Source organism: Haemaphysalis longicornis, unplaced genomic scaffold (genome assembly GCF_048455015.1).
Source record: "Haemaphysalis longicornis isolate Haplotype H1 unplaced genomic scaffold, Haemaphysalis longicornis Haplotype H1 scaffold_2, whole genome shotgun sequence".
Lineage (NCBI taxonomy): Eukaryota > Metazoa > Arthropoda > Arachnida > Ixodida > Ixodidae > Haemaphysalis > Haemaphysalis longicornis.
Window position 1 is genome coordinate 67,809,365 of NW_027526295.1, and position 23,531 is coordinate 67,832,895.

General features: G+C 46.7%; 1 non-coding gene across 1 annotated transcript; it reads right to left on the reverse strand.

Moving 5' to 3' along the window:
* Positions 1-23,118: 23,118 nt before the first annotated feature.
* Positions 23,119-23,191, reverse strand: Trnak-uuu (transfer RNA lysine (anticodon UUU)). The gene has a single exon. It is a non-coding gene; the product is annotated as a tRNA-Lys (tRNA).
* Positions 23,192-23,531: the final 340 nt, after the last annotated feature.

Sequence of the window (23,531 nt, forward strand, 5' to 3'; positions counted from 1 at the left end):
GTGCTCAAGGTAAACAAGTGACTCTTGCTGTTCATCAATATTTTTCGAATTTGTTGCTTCGAATAATACTATTGTGCTTTCATGATATGCAAGACTTCAAATGAGCTGCGAATTCTAAGCAATCTGTAGGCAGCCATTATTGAATGCACAGGAAACAACGTTTTGTCTACCTTGAAATTTTCTACATAGGGTACGTGGAACTGCCAGCTAGCAAGTTTAATGAAAGGTTGTTATCTGCTCAATTATAGTAAAGAGGTAGCAAGGGATAGATACGATAGCCCTCCCTCCTCACCAGCTGATCGTCTGGCAGTGTCTCATAACTTCGTTCACAATTACCGCATGGATTTTATTTCCCTAACCTTTGCCCCAGTGCCGTCTGCTTTCTTCAACCAGGTTAGTCAACAAAACTTCATCCTGCATCTGTTCTGATTATGTATTTTGGTACGCTAGTTTTTAAGTGCGAATGCACTTAAAAACTAGTTTGGGGTCGCTTATAAAGTGCGAATGCACTTTATAAGCGACCCCAAACCATCCACCGCCGGCGGCGGCGTCGGCGTCCGCAGTGCTCCTCTATAAAGAAACAGCATCCGGCGCCAGGTTTCGATCCGCGGACTTTGCGGCCGCAGCGCGACGCTCTACCGACCAAGCCACGGACGCGACGTGATATCAGCGTTAGTGACGCGCCTTATATCTTTAACGCATTCAAACTACGTCGTCAGCGGCGTGCGTTGGCGACTCAGCGGCGTTATAGCGGCTTGATAACTGCGTGGTGTACACGTGATACTACAAACCCGATGGAAGAGATGGAAGAGAAGGCGGCGAGGCGGTGGGCTGCGGGGGCCGAGCGCAAGCGCCGCAAGCGGGCCGACAACCGTGCATTCGCACTTTCACATTCTCCCCCTCGGGGAAATGCGGGGGAATTTTTTGTTTACTCGTGTTTGGCTTGGAAGTCAACATAACCAACAACAATAGTTTCATGCCCACTCAGTTGGACGGCCAGTAATGGTGAGAGCTTCTCTCGAAGGCTTACAGTGGATTCACGAATTCTGATTGACTGTGACATCAATGTACCCATCCGGAGCACCCTGTGGAATTCAACTTGGCGTTAATACTTGTGTTCACAGCTGGTAATTGTCTGCTCTGTGTTTGGGGGATGGGGGTGAACAGTAAAAGTTTCTAATTGCAAGGAGATATTTTATGTTCTTTTGCTTTTTAACTCTGTGCTGCGTAAAAAACTGTTGCGGCTAATTGCTTAAGTGACTATGCTTAGTCGTAAGGGCCATAATGCAGTGTCCCATATTTTGTTTGCAACGATGCGTACCCAGCAGAGCCCAACTGCTAGAAAGCACATTCTCTGGTGGTGGTAATTAGCTTGAAAAAAAAAGGCACTGAAACTATTTTTTAAGCTAACAAGCCTAAAAACCGGTTTATGGCGCACATCTACAATGGAATGGTTCTTGTACAGCTTGACATTACCCTCTCCCGAGAGTACTTAAAAGACATCCCCCTCGCGAGGGGCACGATCAAATGCACAGCATTTCCGAGGGAGTGCGCCGGCAAGTCGTATCTCTCGATCGCGGGACCCGTGTCGCCATCTTTTGGAGGCGCGGGACAACTTGTGGCGCTTTCGAAACAAACGAGAAATGAGTGAAGGATATAAGGCGCGTTCGGTGCATCGAAATCTGTGTCGTTTTCGTGGCTCGGTCGGTAGTGCGCCGGCCACCTTGCGTTCCGCCCGCGGCGTCATGGGTTCGAAACCGGGCGCCGGAAACTGTTATTTCTTGTATAGTGTAGTGGCCTGGCTGCGGACTACGACAAGGTGCGCATGCGGACTACGACAAGGCACGCCAACGCCGCGTGACATTGTGAGTTACTAAAATGCTATGCATTTAATACTTTCTGCAGGAACTGGAACCAAGGACACCTAGTTTGTGAATATTGCAGTACAGCTGAAAGCTGTATGTATCGTGGAAGGCTTCAACAATAAAATGAATCCAATGAACGTACTTCTGCTTTGGTGTCAATGGGCAGCATGTGAGCATTGATCCGTGCTTCGCTGTTGACATTTTTGCTACACAAAAACAGGCTTGATCAGGCACTGTAGCAAGTCTTCATGAAAAAATTCCCCCGCATTTCCCCGAGGGGGAGAATGTGAAAGTGCGAATGCACGGTTGTCGGCCCGCTTGCGGCGCTTGCGCTCGGCCCCCGCAGCCCACCGCCTCGCCGCCTTCTCTTCCATCTCTTCCATCGGGTTTGTAGTATCACGTGTACACCACGCAGTTATCAAGCCGCTATAACGCCGCTGAGTCGCCAACGCACGCCGCTGACGACGTAGTTTGAATGCGTTAAAGATATAAGGCGCGTCACTAACGCTGATATCACGTCGCGTCCGTGGCTTGGTCGGTAGAGCGTCGCGCTGCGGCCGCAAAGTCCGCGGATCGAAACCTGGCGCCGGATGCTGTTTCTTTATAGAGGCGCACTGCGGACGCCGACGCCGCCGCCGGCGGTGGATGGTTTGGGGTCGCTTATAAAGTGCATTGCACTTAAAAACACGGGAAAGAAACTGGACAAAAAAGCTGCGAACACATGGACACTGTTCATCACAGCACCTTTCCTTGTACTTCAGTACTGTTGTTGTCGCTGTATTTTTCCCAAAAATATAAACCAACTCTCCCGGATTCACACCTTCAGACAGAAAGCAAACATGGTGTTTGTCAATGACAAGTGATTCTACCGAACTTCTGTGGCTGTGAAAAAAGTCAGTGAGTAGCTGTACTTTCTCTGCGCAGTCTGTGGTGTGAAGTTCCTTTTCCTAACAAAACGCAAAGGTTTCTTGGCACAATACACAGAAAAAATGCCAAATAAGCAAGTGATGCCTTCTAGCACTACACTACAATCCTGCAGGAAAGCCAAACAACCAAGTGCTCTTTCTGCTTGAGGGCAAAGCTCTGCAGAGAAGCCAAGAAAGATTCCTTTTTTAGGGGCGAAGCTCCTAAAGCCATGGGTCTGTCCATCCCTTGTGTCTCGTGGTACGTGACCGCCGCATGCTTTCGGAGATGTCGCAAAGTGGGCCGCGTTGCACGCGCAAGAACCGGCTGCAACCGGCAGCGCAAACTCCGCACCGGGGGCGCGAGCTTGTCTGTGTTCGCCAACGGAGGCGCGAGCGCACGTGCACTGCGAGGGGGAGATCACGCAAGAGATCACGCCACGAACGCAGGCAGTCGTTCTCGGAGATCGAACGAGACGCAAGGACCTTTGCTCGTTTCCTCTCGTCTTGTTCGGGCACAAGTTCGCCCTAAATAAAAGTTCTTTCTTTACCGTTGTGTCCCATCCTACGTGACAAATTGTGGTGAAGGTGCGGGGTAGTCCTCGATGGCGCGGGGTCTTTCACCAGGTCTGGGCCTGGGAGCATTGACTCCGAAAATAAAAGTTGATTTGTACAATGTACGCACACAGTCTTACGTCTTTCTTAATGATGTAATGGGCGAACTTTCACGGGGGAGTTACGGTTACCGATGATCTCCCCCTCTCGAGCTTCGCCCCACTTATCATCATTCATTCCGTGGATATGGCGTGATTTTTTGTTGACACCAAAGCTCTGCTGGAAAGCCAAAACGTGTGGCTTCTGTCACTGCTGATTTGCTGTAAGACTGGCATGTGAATGTATTGCAGTAAGGCATTTGTTGTGTACATGTCCTTCATACCTAGATAAATATGAACCAGGCTGGCTGTGTAACAAAAACGTCAAGTGAGGTAACAACCAAATGTTTTACGTAAAATGTTAGAATACTGTTTGTTATAAATAGCAATTAATGGTTTTGACAGTAGTTAAGTGGCCTGTTGGAAATCATAGGCTAAAACTAAACAAACGCAATGTTTCATACAGCTGCAATCGTGTGAAATAGCAAAAGAATGGTTTGGGCCCTAAATTCAGCAGGCATGTTCCAGCTGGGAATGTGTTTGTAGAGCACAACAATAATAAAGGCATGGGAAAAAAGGTTGAGCTTAGTTGAGTTACCCCCAAAGTATTGGTAGACAGGTAGAATGCTTACAAAAATTTATAAATATTTTGGACACACTGAAACAATAGGGGAAACTTTACTTGCCCTGATTTTAAGTTTATTAGTACTGAGCTGAATGTACCCCACACGACACCATTGAAGAATGTTACACCTTCATGAACACAGCAGCATTTAAGGTATAACACAGTTTTATTTGAGCAGATGTAAATAAGAGAATATTCCATAATCCATTTATGCGCAAATTAGAAAAAGCAGGGTTTTTAAAGTGAAGCTCGGAAGCCTGCTAAATGAAAGGGATGAATGGCGAGTTGTTACTAATCACAAATTTCAACTCAACCACCTTGCCCGAAACAAACCCCTTCCATGGAGGGAGTGTGTGTAATCGCAAGATTTTTTAGAGAAAAGTTTGTGAATGCACTACACGTAGGCCAGAAGGTATTTTGACACCCCAGCCGAGCACTCGGAGTCATCAGCGCTCTTTTCTGCTGTTTTGATGATCAAGGGCTGTTTGTTCAGGAACCACCCCCTTTTCTCCCTTTGGCCACCATCTTTCTCAGTCACTGCATTCATGTGCTTGCTGTGGGAGCTAGCAAACATGAGAACCACCTATAGGCAGGGTTACCTCAGGCTCGCACAATTGCTGGAGAGGCTAAACAATGTTTTCAAGATCCCCAACTGTGAGCTTGCACTTTTTTTTGCGAAAAAAACAAAGCGCCTTTGAGAGCTGTCTGAAATCACAAAAGTGAGTATTTTAAGCCCAAACTGGCCAGCTAGACCTCACTAGTCGACCCACACGTTGAATGCCTCGCATAAAAATCAAGAGACTCACTGCATTGGCTTATTGCATGACATTGTGTGGGTGGGCTTCTGGTTTCCACCTATGAAGCCTGTTGGTTGTGTTAGTGTCCAGTCCTGCTGTCAAACTTCTTTTGAGACTTGCACTGCCCTGGAGTGTACCACCATGGATTTCTTTGAATTTATGTTGGCCATGAAAAATCCTAGTAAATCGTTACAAGCCCCTGAAGCTGGCTGGCAAGTGGGCATTTGTTTAGCGACCACTGTTTAGGGGCACAGTAGGCAAGCTGTTACAGAGGCTACGAAGAAAAAATTCAAGGTTCGTTCATTAAAAAGACTTCTTTGCCCAAAAAAACAAATGACATCAATTTTATTGTAAACATCAAACAAATAAGATAGTACAGTACAGAAAATGTGTAGAGCAGTGGGAGTTCCATACACACTTTCCAGCTATTTCTCTATGACATCACAGAATCTTGTTTGTTCAATTGACAGCCACCAACCTAACCCACCGCAAAAAAAAAGCATAACTGGGCAATTGCAGTGGGGCCTCCGTTCCGTTTGATTGTATCACTTGAGTGCTAACGTACAGTTAACACACGGATAACTGCATTTACAGTGCACGTCCATATGACGTCACTCGTGCCCATATGACATCAATGCAGTTTGAAATTGGGATGTTTTTCTTCATTTATTTTGGTTAAACTCGCACCATTCACCATTACAGCCTTGACCTTTGCCTATCAATTACATTTGCAGTGTGCTCGCTGCTTATACCCATGGACACAAACAATCCGCTGAGGCTTTCACTTTCCAGGCACATATTAAGATTCTCTTTGATGTTGACTATTGAGCCTGCGTAGAACCTATGGGTTTTCATATGCTGGAGGCATGATGGTCGGCCAAGTGTAAACCCTTCCTGTTACCGTCTGTACAGCTTCTTCTCTGACCCTATCGGCTGGGTGTCCTGAATTAAGTCCCTTTGCATGAGAGGACTCGGTAAAATCTGGCAAACATAGCATATACCGCCACATATACAGAGACGTGAACGTTATGCCAATGCAGCAGCTATGGCATGAAGCGTCTAGCTAGTGTACCTTTTGGAGGACCCAGGTCCTAATTTGTCGTAGCATCATGTGTGTGCCAATGTGAGGAGCTGAATGCATTATGGAAACTACCCAGCCACAATCTGGGCCACGGCATACGAGACTGCCAGTTCTCACTCTTTTACATCCTTTGTATCCCAGATGTATTTCTGCTACATTTTACTGTAGTGAAATGGCTCACCACTACAGCTGCAATAATTTCTTCTGAAAAATCTTTTCAAGCGCTGAATACCATGCATTTAGATGCAAGAAGCTCATGGTCACCAGACTTTTCCGCGCACAAAACGTATTTCGGGTAAACAATTTTAAGCCACAATTCAATCCACTCGAAAATATATACAACAATCGCGACAAACTGCATATTTTCGGGTCCTCTTTGCTAATCTCCTTAAAGGAGAAACTACTGTGCTGGGTTGTACGCGGTACATGTGTTGGGACGCCAATGATTACCTTTTCTAGCTATCCTTGGTTTGCACTTGTAATGCGCACATGCGACCAGTAAAATATCGTCTAGCCTACGTCCTGAGCACTGTACGTTCCGCGCTGCTGTCATTTTGAAAACACACCGCGATTTCAGGCCACCCATTTAAGCATTCTGAACTTGCCGTGGTGCAAACTGCTGATAGCAGATGCCGCCGCGCGGACATGCCGCAGCAGGCTCACATAATCACGCTCGGACGGTGTCTTTTCTTGCGTGGGACGTGGGTTGTTCGAACGGGGCCACTCGGCTGCGCGATGTCGAAAAACGCAGGTACCATCGGCATACAGCAAGCGGTCACAGGTCAGCATTACTCGAGAGCGGATTTCGCTACCGTGTGGAAAGGCTGGCTTGGTCCCCGCATACGGCAACGTTCTCGCACATTCTGATAGTGCGTCTAACTCTGTCAACTCTGCTTTATCTACGTTGTCGACCTAAGATATTCAGGCATTCAGTGCTTTCGGATACGCCACACGGGGGACCACCAGCAGTGGCCGCATCAGCGGCTTCCGCAAGAACGAACAAAAAAATTATTTTATAAAACTTCTAGCAAATGAGTAAATTTCTAATTTTTTATTGAAATGTAAAAAAATGTGCTTTTTGTATTCTACTACGCGATATAATACAATTGCGGTTAATATGACGTCACTATGACGTGTTTATGACGTCACGCGGGGCAGGAGCCGTTGCGAGGGGGCTCAATCTCGTGCCCCGCGCGGGGTTCCAGACGCTGCCTTACTGAACGCTGCCGTTGATTCTGGGCATGGAGGCTAGCCACACTGAGAGCAACCCAGCGGCGGCGGGCGGCGTGTCTTAAACTTTCCAAAATAATGTTAAGAAATACATATTCAATTTATACAAATATCTGTATTAAAACGTTTTCAATAAGTGAATAAACGTTTCAGCAGTCACAGTAGCTGCTAGGTTGGCAGGTCACGTGACTGGGACACTACGAACCGCTACCCTTCCGATTTCAGAAACTTTGGTGCCAAATTAAAATTATTTCCGCCAATTTGTTTATAAATTGCTTGTGGTTACAAGGCTACATGAAGCGCTGGCTTTCATTTGATATAGAGAACATATACTCGACAAAATTCAGTTGTCTGTCCCTTTAAATTAAAGGGACCCTCAAAAGGGTTCCAAAGGTTGCGATTTTACGTGCGCAATCGTTGGAGTACTATTCAAAGAACGTCCTGCCGCAAAAAAATTGTTTAAAAGCGTTCAGTATTAGCCGAGTTATCGTTCATTAAAAAGGGCCCGCAACAAGGCCTGGCGCATTTCCTCTTTTACCGCGCCTCCAAAGCACTGTGGAAGCGGTGACGTCACCGACCAGGCTGCTGCAAGACCACCTAGAGAAACAGGGTTGGTTCGGGATGCGCGCAGCCACTGGCTCCGCTCAGTGGCGGTACGTCACGCTTCTTTTTTTTAGCGGACGACCGCCAAGCTCCGCCTACTACCAGCTACCGCTCAGCAGGGTGGGTCGGTGGCCGGCCCGCATCTAACGGCTCCTCGCGCCGGCCGTGCCCGCGTCAGCACGTCAGTTTTAAAATAGCGGAAACGAGCGCTTGAAGGCCAGATAGGGGCTTCCAAACACAACATGCTCGCTAACGACAATAATTGAATATTGCCACCGAAGACTATAGCGGCTCGCTAGCGTTTCGGCATGCGGCACTGTCGCGGTGAACTCGTCCACTGAGGTCTGGGAAAAGGCTTAGCATCGCCGCAGTTATCCAGACACTGCTTTGTGAGGCCTCGACGACGACGATCCCCCGCGCAATCTTTCACTGCACTATCACACCCTTTCACGTATCTGTAAACTGATGTTCAGCAATAGTCCCGCTCTGGCGGGCGGTGACATGTTTTAGCTGCTGCGGTGTATGCCGTATCGTACATGCATACACCGCACAGTGGGCTGCTTGTCTACCGTGCAAGCAGATGCTTGCCGTGGTCGCGCGTGTAGCGGGCGTTTGTGCCCGCAGAGGCGCTCCGTGTTTTTCACCGTTATTCATATCTTGTAAACGACGCGCTATATCTACAAACTCAGCTAAGCTCGTGTAACGGATGGCGACGATCTACATTCGTCTGTCCACCGATGCAGGACGAATAGGGAGCATTCACAAGCGGTTCAGCCGCGATGCCGCAAGGCCTTATGGGAAGGGCGACTCGGCGATCCGTCATAACGTTGGCGGTAGTTTCCTGGTGTGCTTGTTGGTTAGCAGCCTGTGGGTGGCGTTTAATAGTACTTCACTACTGCGTAAACTGCTGCAACACGTCGATGCGATCGAGGTGGATGTGGAAACGGGTCAGCTGGTGAGCTTCTTTTTGGCGTCTGACGCTGTGCACAAGACGAAAGAGACTCTTGGTGCGGTCAATACTTCAGCCGCGACTTGTCTATCAGGCTCAATTCCAGCATATGACCCAAGCGGAGTGGGCCCGACTTGAAGCAATTAATAGAGCTGCAATGCGGACGATCACCTGCCTCCCTCAAATAACGCCTATACCAGCTCTTCAGGCCGAAGCTCAACTTAACACCCTGGATGAGCTTGTACATCAACGCCGCTCCGCACGCCAGAGCAAACTAAATTTTGTTCCGGAGGCAGCGGCGTTGGCTATCTACATGGGCCGTTCTCTACCCACCTTACCAGCCCGCCCTGTAGCTAGGCCGCCCTGGCTGTACCATCAAGTGACCGACAACCGGCCTCTCATTCGACTCCACAGTCTGTCGATGGGAAACGCAGTCGAGCAATCCACGGGTGTGCCCTTACTAGCGACTGCGAACCTGCCCCAGGTTGTAGAGGCATTTGTGGATGCTGGGGCCCAAGACGGCGTTTTAACTACAGCGATCGTATGCCCCTCTCATCCAGAAGCAAATCAAAACTGTGCATATGAAACACTCCGCACCTGGCCTTCTATGCTGGCGGAGCTTACAGCCATCCGGGACGGACTGCAAGCTCTCCTACCGGCACTTCTTGAAGCTCCTGGAAGTTTTACGGCACACATTTACACGGACTCAACGGCGGCCATACGGGATTTGCGACGTGTAGCCTCCAACTCGTCTGTCTCAAGAGACATTCATGACCTGCTGGACACGTGGCCCTGCCCTCTCCGACTGTCATGGATACGACGTAATACTATCACCGCTCATATTGCGGCGGATAGTTTCTGTCACGTTACGTCGGTTCCACGGCCCCTGCCCTTGCTGACAACTGACCCACATGACCAACTTGTCCAACTAAAGGAAGATCTGCGTCGCGCCACACGTGCTCTCATCCCACCGTGTGGAACAGACCTTCCCAGTGGGCTCGCTCGCTGGGAGGAGGTCCTGCTGCGTAGACTACGAGTTGGGGTGGCCCTCTCTCCTGCGGTAACCCGGGCGTGGCCACCGCGATACCATGCCCCGTTTTCCACGACCTGCCCCTTTTGTACGGCTCCTGCCGAAGAAGCCGACACCAACCACCTGCTATGGACGTGCCCTTCACTGAGTGCAGCGAGATCCCGGCACCTTCGCGGCACAGGCCTGCATCCGGGGAGACCCCCCGATCTTCAGCGATGGCTGTGGGGGCCCCACCACCGCTGTCTTCTGGACTTCATCCGGGAAACGGGTGCAAACTTGTACCTGTAGGAACTTATGCCAAAGGGCATACTGTCGCAATTAAAAAAAAAAAAAAAAGATGTCGACAAAGCGTCGCGCCGAGTGTACTCGGGGTGGTTTCGTCCTGTCAACGTCGGTGGCATCAAGAGGCAAGATACACACCAACGTTTACTGCGATCATTTAGTTTCTGGTAAGTATATATTTACAGCTCCGCATGTGCATGCGCTGTTTTCGAGCGTGCCGAGCGAGCGCGCTGGTGGGAGAAGCGCGCTGGCACTGTATCGAGCTTCTCTCTTTGCTTCTCAAGCGCGATCTCGCTGGGCCTGAAAACAACAGAAAAATGTAATGAACGATGCCGTCTGGTCTTAATGTTGCGTGTGCGCGCTAATAGGTTTGAGTTGCGTGTCAGAAGGGCAGAAAGTGCCTCCGCATAATCGTTACTGCCCACGACGCGCACAAACAATGCGCAGCGACAATCGTCGAGCTCAGGTGCTCGCAGTCGTGTAATAAACCGCAAATTCATCTGCCAGTACGTGTCCCCCTGACCGTAATCACCTGCCTTATCACCCGGGTTTTTCACGCGGAAAGTGCGAAGCGATGGCAGCTAGGATGTTCCATGAAAAAGCTTGCAACGTACGCTGTTATGTTCCCACATGCGCAGTACGCGTACAGCTCGGCGCTGATTAAATAAAACCCCTCGGTGTCCTGATTGTTTCCTCTTATCGCCGCCAACCATTCTGCATCTGCTTGCATTTTGCGGGGAAACTACCTGATAGATGATACTAACTCAACGCGGCTGTAAGACTTAACCTAAGTACGTCAAAGCTACTTCGATTGAGGTATTTGCTCGCTCTTTGCAGCACAAGTTGGGCACATGGTGTCCTGATTATCTGCCTAGTGGTTATGAGACAAGTGCAGTACATAGTGAGGTGGACCTTCTTCCTTGTGTTTTATTACATCCACCAGTTTATTTGCAACAGCAGTACTGACAGCAGAAAGGCGATGTTGTGCCCTAATTACACTGTGACGCATTGTTCTAAATGCTGCCGTTATGTTTATGTGCATGGAAGTGTGTGCTGTTGTGCCATGGATATTTTCATTGCCACTGCATAAGATGCAGGGTGAGGAATTTCCGTACAATTGTTGCAGGCATAAATGACGGTCCATGAGAGCCGAAAAAAAAGAAGCACCATGAAGTTGCAGGCCCTAGCTGAGTACTGCAACCTTCCAGCACAAATCGTCCAAATAATGGCAGTGTGAATGGATGTGTTGACATCGGTGACACAGCTACCCAGACAACAGCAAACATCCTAAGGACATCCCAAAAAAGGCCCTAAATCCCATGTCCCAAACAGCACAGCCTATGGGCATCCCTGAGACTTCCGCACTGGGAGTGTCCTAAAAATGTCCACGAATGGCTGTGATTGGGATGTACGCGGAAGCGCATGCGTGCTTTTTGTTGATTCGGTCAGCCAATTGTTTTGTTTTTGTGCATAGATGAATAAAACGCATAGGCGCGTGTTATGCGCGTGAAGGAGGTACAGCCGTAAAGCAAATGCATGGAGGAAGAAAAACTTTTCTTTCCTCCATGAGCAAATGCCTCGCGTACCCGCAGGTAGCGCGTGATTGTTAGAGGAAGTGCTTCAGAGAAAGGCTAGTACACTGATTAAACCAACTGAAAACGCTTTCAGTTGGTTTTCTAACTTTCTAAGGGAGGAAAGAACCGTCCCGCTCAGATGGCCTGCTGCTTGGTTCTGGGTCGTAGTTCTGGGTCTGCCTTGTTGCCATTTTATTTCGTATTTATGTACAATATTTCAAACTATAAGTTAAAAACTAAAATTTCTATTTTATTTTAATTATATCTGAATACATTTGTAAAGCTTCGTTGTTATTCTACACCATTAGAGACGTCTGTGAGCTTTTTACGAAACTGATTCAGCCGATTCAGCCATCGCAGTTTTATAAACATGGCCGCCCGCGGATGGAAATGTGCGCCGTGCTCCCGTGCTGCTGGAACGTCATTTCACAAGGTAACTATTGCAAGTCGTTTATATGTACCACTCAGTGTTTAAACCATTCCAATGCCCCTCTTGTGTTTTATGCATGATTTCTTGCTCTGTGGTCGAAGGTGGGTGCTCAGTGCGGAAACAGTCGAAAGGCTTCTCCCGGGGTGGCGGGAGAAGTTGCAACGCTTGCTGCACTGTTTCGCGTCGCTCAACTTGTTTTGTACCTCTAGCTGTTGATTATTTTACATGAATTTATTATACAACTAATGTAGAAGGGCATCACTGCAACAGATAAAAAAATGCCGCAGATGCCGGAAAGCCGAGCAAGAACAACTCTAGACAAAGAGACATTAGAGAGTTTTAGCAGTACGTATGCTCCGTTCGTTACGTTGCTACCGGGTTTACCGGGACCCGACTGCGCATGCGCCATTTGTTCCGTACGCGGCCGGCGTCTCTCCCGGCGCTCTGCTTCCGTGTTACCGTATCCGGAGCCCGCAACCGGCTTGCTCGGGTGTTGGAAACTTTAGGCTTAGCGTCCTGGCGAATATTTGATCGCCGCTATCTGTGCAACTGCGAATGACACTCCATAACACAACGTTTCACCTCACTATCATCCCTTTCTCGCATGTGAAACTTTATTTGAGCTACAACTGCCGTGAGCGATCGGGGACCGAGACATCTGCGTAGCCTGTTTCGATGCTTCCGCGCAGGTATCGCCATCTCTCGGGCGCTCGCCGCACCGCGCGCCGCGGCATCCACGGCCGGTCATCGCGGCAGATATATCTGATCGCCGCTTTTAAAATAAGCCCCGAGAACAATCCCTAGCCCAATTTTTCACCACACTAACACCTACTTTGTCGCAGGTGGAACTTCGTTTTAGTGATCAGACTGATTCGGAAGAGCAGCGACAAGCGGTTGCTACCGTGGTCTGCGCTGGTTCGAGCCGCTGAGTGTGCCGAGCTGGCAGGCGCGACCGGCGTGTGCGCGGACTGTTTCCGATGCAGAAAACGCTTCACGGTTGCCTGCTTTATCCATTTCTTGCGTACAAACGCGCGGAATCTACAAGTTCAGCTCAGCGATCGTCGTAGTTGACCATGGAGCAAAAACAGTGGGCGGAGCGGCGCCGACGAGGCATCGCACACCCGCATCGGGCCATGTGTTTCAAATTCACGTGTACGACTAGTCGTGGTGACAGTCGCAACGATCAGTCGCATACGAATCGCGTGTACCAATCGTACATGTGTCTAGCGCTTCAATCGGGCAAGGCCAAGGCCATTCCTCGGCGTGAACGGCGCGACCATGTCGTCACCTGCGCTCGCTCTGGTGCCGTCGCCGCCACCGCAGCCCCTGCCTCACAATGCGTCCGGCCGAGCGCGATTTATTTTAGATTTGCAATGCTTTAGGGGAAACTGCGTTCTTTATTTACATATTTTTAGCGTGTGGATTTTTGCAACAACTCGGCTAATCAGCCGTCACACGGAACGAACGGTACGACGCTACGGAGTGCTAAAACACGTTTTCCGTCTCGCTACACGGAAAGAGCCCGGTACGTGCGCGCGCATGCGCAGTCGGGTCCCGGTAAACCCGGTAGCAACGTAACGAACGGAGCATACGTACTGCTAAAACTCTCTATTATTGGGCCTCAATAGTTTGACTAACTAAAACTTTTCGCGTAGCTTAGTTCCTGGTTCTAGGCCTTAATCATCAGTCCCGCGCTACCCGGAACGAAATCACTCATTTCTCGCATGTATTTAGATAAAACCACGTCTCGGGTTTTGTCAACGCGTGAGACAGTCCAGCGACAGCCCACGGTACTGACTGCGTTTTTTTTCTTTTTCTTTTTTTTTCAGAAATGATAGAGCGGCATAGCGCAGGCGTTATGCGTTATAATTTACGCGTTTAACATTTTTCACTGAGTAGCATGTCAGTGTGCGATGTGCTCAATTTACTCAGCTCGCGTGATCGCCTGCCCTTGTATGTGCTAATGACTGTGCTGCAATCTAAATGTGGCTTGCTGCTGTAACTTTGCGGCCGTTTGTAGATGGGCATGTTGGCGACTACACAACCGCCACAGCAAAGAGAATTCCGGCAAACTATGCAACATATGGCAATGGGACCTGGGCCGCTTTGAATACTCAGACCTGGGCCGCTTTGACGACTGTTTTAAAGAAGGGCACTGTGGGGGTAGTTGTGCATCATGTTTAAAGGGCTGCGAAGACTGTCTTCACAGTGCGGTTACTCTTAAAAAGCCTTAACAATTTTTCATGAGCGGTAAACACAACCTTTCACTCATTTTGTTTGTAATCTTTCTCAAATTGCACGATATGCTCTGAATATAGGTATTGCAGTCAGTCTTTAACTGCCAAGCAGCTATATTTCTTTTTTTTTGCCAGTTTCCTGTAGTCTCTTGTCGGCAAGCAGACACTCAGAGATGCAGTTAGCAATTTTTACAGGCAGCTTTAAACCTGGTGGGCATTACCAGAAAACTGCGACTCCCGTGTCTAGTGTCGTCCTTGTTGTTGTTACTCTGTTATATTTCATTGTGCTTTGCACCATTGGATCCCAGGGAAGACTAATGTAATGGCGCATTTGACAAACGTTTAATGGTAAATGGCTGCAGTAGCTTGCATGTGTGTGATGCGTTGTGCCAACAAGCATGATTGTAAGAGCCAGTGCAAAATCTCTTGACTGAAAATTATTTAGAAAAACTGTTTCATTTACATCTGAAGCAGGTGAAATGTTTGGGCAATCAAGGAATGTAAAGGTCATGTCCATGAAACAGAACTAAATAGCAAAATTTCTATCACACATCAAATTTCTGTGCAAAACATCCCGCAAGCTCCTCAAGATTTCGCGTGGCAGCGGGCTGCTTTAGTGTTGTGAGTTCTGGCCGCGAGGTTTATTTTGACTGTAGCGCAATCACGAGAGCATGTATCAGGAAGGGCATTGTGAGAGATCAGCGAAGCTCAGCTTGTACTCGTAAGCATGCCGTTTTACCCATGGTGTGAAATCACCGTGGGTAAATGTTTATCTGTACACTTCGGTAATGCTCGAGTTGTGTTCAACTTACTGGCAGTGTTCAAGCTAGCCGGTGTCTGCACTGTTCATTGAATTCATTACAAGTTGTTTTCTAAATTATGTGCAGGCAGCTTCATGGGCCATGGAAAGCCTCCCCAGCCACAAGGAACTCCAAAGGATAAGAAGACAGCAACACAGTCTGACGTGCTGCAAAAAGAGCTGCGGCACACTAGAAAATCCTTGGAGCTCTAATGCAGTGACTGCCAAGGAATGATATGAAAGTCGTTTAATCTGATTTTCTTTTTCTTGATTGCTCATGTACATTTTCCTGACACTAATCTAAACTGTTTTTTTTGTGTGTGTGTGTGTGGTAAGCTACTACGTGGTAAAAAAACTACGGATTTCAGGGCATCATGCCAGAATAAGGTGCATGGCACCAGTACTCCCTCAGGGTGTGGTTGTCCATTTGGACGTTTCTATGGTCTCTGCTGTGCGTCAGCTAGCACCACATACATGGCTAATGTACTATTACAAAGTGCAGCCTGTCTAGTTTTGAGTGATATCAATATTATTTATCTTAGTGTATGAGAGACAAATTCAAATTTAAAACTTGAGAAATCTTATTTTGCTTCACTTGCCTCTGTATGTATTTTAGAAGTTATAGAAAACAATTCAACAGAAATTGGATAGATTGCTGTGCATTCATAATACATACCAATTAGTGGCTGCATGATGGAAATCAATTGGTTTCAAAATTTTTTCATATTTCTGCTAAAAAAGTCTAAAAAGGGAAATTCTCTACTTGATATTTACATGACTCAGTGCAGAGCAGTGATAGTTTTTGTACATGTTGGCTGTAGACTGATTTTTTTGCCGTCAAAATTTGGCTGCATTTATTTGGAATGTTTTAATTTCCAAGGTTAAAATGTCGCAATATACATCCTTACACGGTCCCACATTTTCAACGCTAACTCAGTATGCATGCACATATATTTCCACATTTAGACCTCAGTGCGTAAAATGGTAACAAAATGCAGCCAAATTTTAAAGGTAGGAAAATATGCATACAGCCAACACGTGCAAAGTGTTATTCTGCTCTAAGCCGTGTAATGTTACCCTGTTCATCAATTTTCTTCTGTTAGCTTTTATTTGCCTTTTAGCAGACAGGTGAAAACCTATTTGGCAGAGAACAAATTTGTCATCATGTGGCCAATTGGCATGTCTTCTAAGCACACAGCAAATGTCCTCCCTTTACGTTGAATAGTTCTACATAATTCTTTTCGAATGTAGGTACATGTGATCCAAAATTTTATTCTATAAATTTTTTTTTCATTTGCAGTAGGTTTTAGAACTAGTATTTTATATCAATCAGAACTAGATCAGCTGCCCTTTCGAATGATTTCTATGTGTGTGGTGCAAAGCGATGCCTTACGTTAGCCCCGTATTGTTCAAAAGTGGCCGCGCGGCCTGAGGGAGTGTGACTGCCACATTAAAGGGCCATGCAGACAAAATCAAGCTTGTTTTCTTCGAAAGATTTGGGGTTTTGTAGTGCCCTTTGCACGTGTCGGGCAGCAAATGATGCTTTATTCGCCAAGAAATTAATCAGTTCAAGTTAAAATTTTGATTCTCCCGCCAAATCGTGTGTTTTGTCACGTCTGCCATGACATCACAAGGAAGGGTATTCAAGCTAATTTCAAGTCGCCGTCCTGCCTGCAGCGGACTGCGGAGCCTTGTTTACCATCAATCCTCTTAAATATCGCCACCATGCTGTCTTCACATTTGCTTTGTTTTTGACTGTATTTGCACCTGGCTTGGTTTTATTACGGTAGGTACTAATTGCTTCGTGAAACATGGCGTACGTCTACAATTGGGGTAACGTAAGACAATGTCGCTTACACCGCTCGGCCAGTGTCGTCTGAGACAACCCCAAAGCGCCACAGTGCTGTGCTGCTATAACAAGCATAGTGTGCGCAGTAGTTAACAGCAAGAGAGTGAAATGCTGGGCTTGTTGGTTCATACTGTTGCAAAAAAGAAACCAGCGGCAAGCACACGCAGGACAAGAGAAGGAGGGACACAAACACAACGCTGGTATGTTTGTGTTTGTGTTGTGTTTGTGTCCCTCCTTCTCTTGTCCTGCGTGTGCTTGCCGCTGGTTTCTTTTTTGCAATAGTTAACAGCAGTACGCACTGGTTCTTCTTTTGTAACTTCCATTGTTTCACCCGACCATTCTTACTGCTTTAAAATGAATATGCATTACACTTAAGCGAAAATAGCTTATTCTGCAAGCTTATAAGCCCTGCCTAACTTGCGTTTGCTTTTGCTGCCCTCAGCCAATCGCACGGCTGTGTGTATGGTGTCATGTGCCCTAGTGTGGGAAGTGAGCTAGTGGGTCACATGGCAATTCCCTTTTTTTAATTATGTAGCTTATTTGAGCAACGTTTACATTTAAAAGGGCCATGGAGACAGGTCAAGTTTGGTTCCTTCAAAAGATTGCCTCGGTAGAATCAGGTTGACACCACTTTTAACATAAACTTCACTCAAATAAGCTACATAATTAGGAAAAAAAGGGAATGTCCATGCGACCCACTAGCTCATTTACTGCAGCAGAACCTATGATGCCATATGCCGAGCTGTGCGATTGGCTGAGGCCGGCAAACGCAAATTAGGCAGAGTTCATAAGCATGCCCAAAGAGCTATTTTCATTTAAATTTAGGGCACATTCTTTTTTTTATCGGTAAGAATGGTAGGACAAACAGTGGAAGTTAGGAAAGCACACGTAAACATTGAAGTACCTCTGCGTACTGCTGTTGGTACTGCACGCACTATGCTTCATTTAGATGCATAGCACTGCGGGGCTTTGGAATTGTCTCAGACAACACTGGCCAACTGACGCAAGCGACGGTGTCTTACGTGACCATATTTGTCGAGCGAGCACCATGTTTTACAAAATGATTATTTTCTCCGTGAATAAAAACAAGCCATGTTTAAATACGGTCACAAACAAACCAAAAACATAAGACTGTTTTCCGTGGTGTGGTGGCGCCATCTAGGTCAACTAACAGTAAACAAGTCTCCGCTCCACACCAACTTTAGCTGAAAGACCTGCTCTTATATCAAACGTCATTCAAACACACGTTTTGGCGTGAAAACAAAAATTTTAGCTTAAATTGATTAATTTCGCAGTGAACAAAGCATCGTTTGCTTCTGGACAAGTACTGGGGGCACTATAGAACACGAAATCTTTCGAATAAAACAAACTTGTATTTTGTCTTCATGGCCCCTTTAAAGTCGTGTCAAAATGTTTCTATCGAGGCAATCTTTCTAATGAACCAAACTTTTGTTTTGTCTGCATGGCCCTTTTAATGGTTTTCAGTAACTTTCTGTGCACTAATGTGCTTTTCCTGTGTCGTGAAACATGTTTCACCTTTTGGTATTTCATAAAGTACAGCACTTTCAGACCTTATTCTTTATGCCATAAATTGCTTAGAAATTAGGCTCACTCTGTTTTGTAAATGAATTATTCAGGTGCATGGCACATTTCTGATGTAAAAGAGAAGAGACAACTCTTATTAAAAGTGTATGGTGTACCTTTAAGACTTAGGTGCTGCTTGATTTTGCCACTGATCTCTGTTATGTACGAAATTCGTCCAATAAAATGGTTTTGCAAGGTTTTGCAGAGTTCTAATTGTGCACTTGAGTGGAGGAAAAGCTCCATTGCATTGGAATGTTGAGCTATAACCACAAGCATAATCAAACGTGTCCTGAAAAGGACCTACAAGCACCTTTTTGGAACATCCCAAAAATGACCTTTCTTTGTTCTACATGGGATGTCAGACCCCCCAGCAAAGTCCTAGTCTGGGACATCCCAGCGAGGTCTTTTTTTGTATCACTTGGGATGTTTTTGGAACTTAAGTGGGATGTCCCTGGGAGTTCCCGAACTCCCAGGTGGACATCCCTGGCACTTACCTAGGATGTATGTGCGTTGTCTGGGTAGAGGTCGTAATTTATTGCAGTGAAGTGTTTTAAGTGCGAATGCACTTTATAAGCGACCCCAAACCATCCACCGCCGGCGTCGGCGTCCGCAGTGCTCCTCTATATTTAATAAAGAAACAGCATCCGGTGCCAGGTTTCGATCCGAGGACTTTCGGGCCGCAGCCCGACGCTCTACCGAATAAGCCACGGACGCGACGCTGATATCGGTGTCAGAACGCGCCTTATATCTTTAACGCATTCAAACTACGTCGTCAGCGGCGTGCATTGGCGACTCAGCGGCGTTATAGCGGCTTGATAACTGCGTAGTGTACACGTGATACTACAAACCCGATGGAAGAGATGGAAGAGAAGGCGGCGAGGCGGTGGGCTGCGGGGGCCGAGCGCAAGCGCCGCAAGCGGGCCGACAACCGTGCATTCGCACTTTCACATTCTCCCCCTCGGGGAAATGCGGGGGAATTTTATGTTTCTTTTTTTCTTACTGGCTGCCATTTTATTTGCAGGGTCAGCACTACAGTGATTGTGAAAGATGTACACACATAACAGGACGTTCAAAACAAAATGGTTTAGCTTGTAGTTGTATTTGAGGACAAGACGTGCAACTATGCCACTATTTACATAGCCCCTCCCCTTTTCTGCAGGTCAGTCAAGCGACTCGGACAAGGATTGTGGAACGCTGGGGGCTCAATGTGTATGTGCACCTTCTTACATTTCAAAGGGACCAGAACAAGGATACCTACGGCACACCGTGCCCACGTGCTTCATACAGGCATTTGGAACTTTGGTGGCAGTTGTAGCATGGGTTTCGAAGTGTTTATTGACAGGCCACCTTTAGTGCAAAGACGTGGTCTAGCCACAAGAATCAAAATACTGCCACGTTTGTATTTGGGATTGCCCGACAGCGAGTCATGACTTTTATTTGTGAAGGCTGGAAAGGCAGGACAAGCAACAGGAAGGTGACAGAGTACAGCATACTCGACAGCTTGCCTTGCCACGAGGTGATAGCATATTATTGGCAGTTGTGGGTGGTTAAAATGTAACATGAGCTCGACTGCTTTAGGAATCAGAGACTGACAATCTCGTCTCTCTAAGACGTGTGCCTACATTTGTTCTTGTGTACATAGAAATTCACGTATGTAATAAACGTCTCCCCTTTCTCATAGACCATTCTGTGGCTCTCATAAATATTCAAACAATCAAATTTTACACAAGTAAAAAGACACACTGAACGGGCTGCTTCAGTGTGCAAAACAAAATGGCAATTGAGGTTAAAAATGAGATGAACACTTGCATACCCACATTTGCAAACATTAAGCGATGATAGGGAACAAAGAACGACGAGACACATTTGGGGTACAACTTTCATTTTAAGCTCACCAGCGGCAACTCCCGGAGAAACGGTGCAACTGCCTCCTTACAAGAAAAGATCAAAGCAATGTGTTCACAACATTCCACTACCCAAGTAGCACAGAACATTAGAATAACGTTATCTGGAAGTTGCGAAAGTTTAAATAACGTTAAATGTTACGTGGCAATGTTTATGTAACGTTTAAAAAAAACCTTCAATGTTTATGTTATGTTAGAAACGTTATTTTTACGTTGAAAACAAACATGTATGTTAACGTTTTGTTCCCAACATTTATTTAACGTTTAGGAAACAACTAAAAACCAATGTTAGAAATGCTAATGTTATTACAATGCTTATGACTCAACATTAAAGTAATGTAAATATATAAACATTATAACAATGTTCAGGGCATGTTCAGGAAACAACATATGACCAATGTTAGAAATGGTAACGTTATTACAATGCTCAGGACTCAACATTAAAGTAATGTAAAAATTCAAACATTATAATAACGTTCACAGCATGTTCACGGCAGAACATTAATGGGATGTAAAAATGTAAACATTATTATAATGTTAGGAGGCAACCGCACAGCAACGTTATAGGTAACACCTTTATTGCAACATTATCACTTACCTTCTGTTGGAAGAATCAAATATTCTGGCCTCGACAGCTGTCTTCCGATGCGGAATTTCCCACATTTGTCACTCCACAAGCACTCAATTCCCGTGTTTTGCCAGTCCTCTCAACAACTGATGGACGCAAAAGCACATAACAGCACTTTCCAGCAACGGTGGCGCCGCCGCGCGCCGTTTTTCTGAAGCTGTTTGTAGATGATCGGCGTCCCGGGCGAAGGCAGCCGGAGCGTTCGGAAACGTGGGGATTGAGAACGTAAAACCAAAAAGCAATCGAATGTGCTGTGTACCGCAGTATAGAAATCGCTCAGTGCCGGGAAAAGCCAGTGTTCATACCTTTCGTAGAGATTAGAAAGCCCGAAAGGTTTCGATAACTATGCTCCGTATTGGAAAAGGTGTCAGCAACACAATGGGGTTAGCAGTAGTCACTTCACGAAAGCTGACTTCTTCTGGAGCAATATCCGTAAGTTTAGTTCGCTCTCTCGTTATTGATGGTGTGTTTTTCGTGTAAGTTGAGTGTGTCGTTTATTAATAGATGGTTTGCAGTCACTGAAACTGCGGTTGAAGAAAGGCACCGTGCCTTCACATAACATTCCTATGCGCACGCACGAGAAGAAAGTGAAGCCAAGAACCAACAGGAGAACGTCATTGTTCTTTTATCAACGCACTGGTTTCTTTTAATAAATGCTGCATTTCAGTTGCATTTTGTGATTTGTTGGGTTGTTTGTGCTTCGTTCTCTTTCTAACATTATGTGTGATTACTGTTTTGAATTTGCTGCTTTTTTTTCTTTCTCACCCCCCCGCCCCCCCCCCCCCTAGGAATGTGCGATGTAGGTATTTGTAAATAAACTTGTTATTGCGGCATCGTCTTTTCCGACAGCGCGCTGAGAGCACTGCACAGCTGATGTAACAGGCCCTGCCGCAGAGGCGTCAGCGTTTGATATTTAGTTTCGGTATTTTTATTATTACCTGTAACCTGCATGAACGCCGTTGGATCTTTCCTTGTAAAAACATCCCAAAAATTATAATTTACTCGCATTATTCGCACTTAACCCGACACAATTGCGCAAGTGGCAATAACAAAACGCTGTGCTCGGTTGCGTCTACCGAGCTCTGCTTGGCGCCTGATAAATATTCCTATAGTGTGCTTGAACAATTTTACGAGCATGGATAGAAGTGTAACATCCTTTGAAGAACCTGCAGTGCCAACAAACGTTCACGCAGTGCGGTTGGCTGGTGACGCCATTCGGTTGCAGGTAATTCATCGATGCATGTCATCTTTGGCCTCCCTGATGCCTCAAAACACTGTGTGACTGGCGTTATAAACTGCTTCGCCTTTTACAAAGCACCTTCGTAGTCTCATCGGCACGGGAAAAGATGTTCTGAAGAGACACTAATGGGCCCGGATCGGCTTTTTCCTCCAGACGCGCGCGCTTACGTGACGTCCCGATCATCGTCCCGTCTTCCATTTTGGATACCCCGTCGCGACGTTTCCCCCAGAGCCGGGAACGCTGATTGGCTACACCCTTTAACGGGGCCCACCAATAGCGCAGCCGTACTGTTCAGAGCTTCGTGCGCCACACGGTGCGTCACAAGCAGTCTGTCGCACGTCAGAGCGCGGCAGTGTGGCGGCAAGGAAGCGGTAGGTGAGCAAGGAAAGAAGGAAAGGATCTTTGTTGCGTGTTTGTGCGGTCCCTGCTTTACGTAGAGGTGTAATATTTCGTATATGTTGTCGTGAAGGGGTACTCCAGCGATTGTACGATTGAAATGGCGACCTTCAGAAGCCTATTAAAGGCCCCTTTAAGCGGCTGACCAGATCAGTACGTAGGAGTATTAGCAGAAACCGACACGGAATGGAGGAATCGACAGTGCTGCTACGGCTACTCTGCTCTGTGAGACCCGTCAGACAGTCACGTCGCCAGCTTTGTTTATACAAAATCCAAAGTTTCGCGGCACCCGCTGGAACCTAAACTGGGACTGGTCCCATTAAAATCATATCTAATTATCAACCGCCGTGCGCTGAAGCAAATGAGGTTTCCACACGTGATAAATGGGCCATTAGCTACTTATCGCTAAAAAAAAACAAGATCTAAAATTTTTGCGTCTGATCTCTTTTTAAAAAATAAACGCCCGAACGGGGGCTCGAACCCCGGACCGTTAGGTTAAAAGCCTAACGCTCTACCGACTGAGCTATCCGGGCAGACGAGTAATCGCTATAGAAAACCTGTTTACTCTAAGGGATGAATAACCAGTATACAGGTAACAGACACAGGCTGCATGCGTATCAGCACGTGTAATACTCGTTGCAACTTTTCTTCCGTTTGATTTTTTCTGTTTCTACTTGCATCCAAATAGAGACGCACCTATGAGAAAATGAAAAAAAAAAACTGATGGTGAGAAGAAAAAGTAGGGAAACATTCCTAGGCAAGAAAAAAACAGTAGCATGAAAACCATTACAAACTGCCGGTTGACCAGATTATGCTGGGCCGCGCTGAAAAAATGTAGAAACAGTATAGATGCTGTTCACTGAAAAGTTTAGC